The sequence below is a fragment of the Octodon degus genome, unplaced genomic scaffold (assembly GCF_000260255.1).
Source record: "Octodon degus isolate 3935 unplaced genomic scaffold, OctDeg1.0 scaffold00110, whole genome shotgun sequence".
Lineage (NCBI taxonomy): Eukaryota > Metazoa > Chordata > Mammalia > Rodentia > Octodontidae > Octodon > Octodon degus.
The window spans coordinates 2,957,956-2,960,970 of NW_004524686.1; the positions used below are offsets into that span (position 1 = coordinate 2,957,956).

General features: G+C 46.0%; 1 protein-coding gene across 1 annotated transcript in view; it reads left to right on the forward strand.

The window, feature by feature from the left end:
- Positions 1 to 2,899: 2,899 nt before the first annotated feature.
- Positions 2,900 to 3,015, forward strand: part of Tbl1xr1 (transducin beta like 1 X-linked receptor 1) — a 178,314-nt gene continuing 178,198 nt past the window's right edge. The window contains exon 1 of the mRNA XM_023699085.1: positions 2,900 to 2,920. The gene's annotated coding sequence lies outside the window, so the exon portion shown is untranslated. The remainder of the gene's footprint in view (positions 2,921 to 3,015) is intronic.

Sequence of the window (3,015 nt, forward strand, 5' to 3'; positions counted from 1 at the left end):
CCAGAGGGAACACACAGGAAGAATCACAAGGTCAAAATGAAACAGAAACGTATTACAGGATACCAGCAAGTTGCCTCGGAGTAAATGCTACAGACATTAAACTGCTTAGTTCCAGAGTGAGTAGAGAGTATACAAGGAGTTGCAGCACCAGTAACACTTGTTACTGGGTATTTGCTGTATCAAGTATCTTTTTATCCTTTATTTTGAATAATTATGTCAGCTAATGTAAGCAATATAAAATATCATAGTGGTTTTAAGTATATATCATCTGTAGACCTGGAATTAAATCACTGTTAATTTGAAAAGGCTCTGTCTTGCTGGGTGTGGTATATACCTGTAATCCCAGTAATTGGGAGGCTGAGGCAGGAGGATCGCCTCGAGTTCGAGATTAGCCTTGGCTACATAGTGAATTCAAAGATAACCTGAACTACATAGCAAGAGCCTGTCTCAAAAAAAAAAAAAACAAAAAAAAAACCCAAAAAACAAACAAAAGTTCTGGCTTTAGTGAATGAAATTGCAGGGATGTATGAAATCTTGCTATACTACATGTCCTGGGTACAAGATTACTGCACCAAGATAAAGTAGGATTTCTTTGTAGCCACTTTACAGCATACAAGTAAGTTTTGCTAAGTTCCTTGTATGAAGTCTGTTGTTGAGCAGCTAGGAAGTTCAAGGGAACTTCCTTAAAAATGTGTCCCATTGCTGTAGAATTTCTTTGTAACAGTAATTTCTCCTTTCTAGAAATATATTAATATCTTAAATTGAAAGCACATGAGATTTTAGATTAGGCCAAGCCCTGAAAATTAGTAACAATAGTTAATTCTTTGTCTTTACCCCCCCAATGGGCCTAACTGTTGCTTGAAGTTTGGTGCCACAGTCTGATCTTGTGTGTTGGATATTGAGGGGTGGATGGGGATGGAGTTGGTGAAGTAATAACCCATGTAGTAAGTAATAACATTGATCTTTGTAAGGCAATCATTTATTCAAGTATCTACCATCCAAGTCACACTGTTGTTTCACATAGATTCTAGAATATAGAAGTGATCAAAATACGGTCTCATTAACACCCACTTAGTTGGGGGCAATCAAGGCTTTTTTATACATAGTTTCCTTTTTTTTGGTGGAAAAAAATGGTGGCTGGTGGATGAAGTATACTTTAGAAGTGATTTCTATACAGAAGCACTTTACAAACCACAAAAATGTGAGCAAATCCATCATTTTTATCACTGTGATAAAGCTCAACAAACAATGATCAAGTTCAGGAAGCAACCTGGTGCGGTTAAGAACGTCAGCCTGGAAGTCCTGACTACAGGAACCTCAGGAAGAAGGGTCATCCCTTGCGGCAAGTATTTGGGGCCGCTGAAGGGGAGGTTAAGTCTACAGCCACACATTTGGAGATGACGCTGTTAGGAATCTGTGGGGCTGGCAAGTCCTAAAGCACTGGAAGAGTGGTTTGAGTTTTTAGTGAGTAATTGTCTGGAGAAGAGCCATCTATACTGTCTAGGGGCCGCCCCATGAGACTTTAAGAACAATCTAGGTCAGGGGTGGAGTTGAAGTTCAGCGGTACAGCACTTACCTAACCTGTGCAAGGCCCTGGGCTCATCCCTAGCCCCACAGAAACAAACCAAACGAAAGCAACAGGAACAACAATCGAGGACGATAAATGAGTTTCTCTGGGTGGCTCAGCTAAGGAACTCTACAGAGATCAATTACTGAAGAAAGGCGGATGTTTACAGATATACAGGTCTTTGGTCAACTCTTAAAAGTATTTCAAAAAATATACTCTTTGTGTTTGAAATAAAATCACCGTGGAAGGGTCTAGATTGTGGTACATAAGCCCCTGCTTTAGAATCCCTGTGAAGCGCCAAACTTGCTTTCTCTGCGTTGTTTGCCCAGACACTCTACATCGTGTTTTGGCAACCTGCGGTAATCTAAATTCCCATCAGGTGACATTCATTCCCTCTTTCCTATTTGAAAATAGCTCTAAGGACACACCACTGATAGGCTTGCTTTGAACTCTCTTTCTGGTGCTTGGAAGGGAGTTTCCAGTCCCTCTTCCTTCCTCCGATGGTTTTCCTGCCCCCTGCCCGGCCCTCCCTTGTGGGTCAGCCGGGAAAAGGCCTCTGGCTGCCCGTTCAGCCCCAGCCCTGGCTCTTCAGGGCGGACAGCCACCCCGCCCCAGGCCAGTGCAGCGCTAAGTTCATTAGGGGACCCAGAGCCCTAACCGGTGAAAGTTACTTCAAATAGCGTGTGTGAGAGCACAGCCAGGGTTCTGAGCCTGAACGGAAAGCACTTTTGCTTTTCCACGGCGACTGCCCCTATTTCCAAAGAGCCGGATCACCGTAGGAAGACGACCTCTCACCAAAACATAATCTACTTCCAAGGCGATGGAGTTGAAAATAAAAACAGAAGTTTCAGGCCATAATTAGAACGCAGCGTCTTGCCTTTTGTCCTGAAATAACACAAGGGTCTAAGAAGGGTGTCTCTGGAGTCCTGAGAGCCTCGCAGAGAGGCACGCATTTGCTTTCAATGCCTTCTGCTTTTCCAAATCCACCCTCTGCCTCAGCCACACCGAGACCTCGTCAGCCACGACGTGGCTCTAAGTGGCCCGGTGTGCGCACGCGGGCAGGGCACCAAGTGGGCAAACTTCTACGGTCGGGGCCGCCTCCGAGGTATCTGGTAAACATTCAGTAACATTTTAGTTTCGTGGGAACCGACCGACCAAACCTTTGCAACGGCCCCACCAGATAATAAATACCACCATATGTTTGTCTCCAGTCCCTTCGGGCACGGACACCTCAATTACAGCTCTGGGTTTGCTACCAGCCCCCCTCGCCTTCTGGGGCGCCGTTCTCTCCACCGCTCCGCCACTCGGGTTAATCTGTGCGAGTCGCCGACGGCAGATGAAGCACCTTTCCAGGTACGCTTCGAGGGCGACCTCTGCATCCACGCACACAAAGGTGTGCGCCGCCGCGGCACGCGCGCGCGCCCCCACGGCCGGCGGCGCTCGCTCCC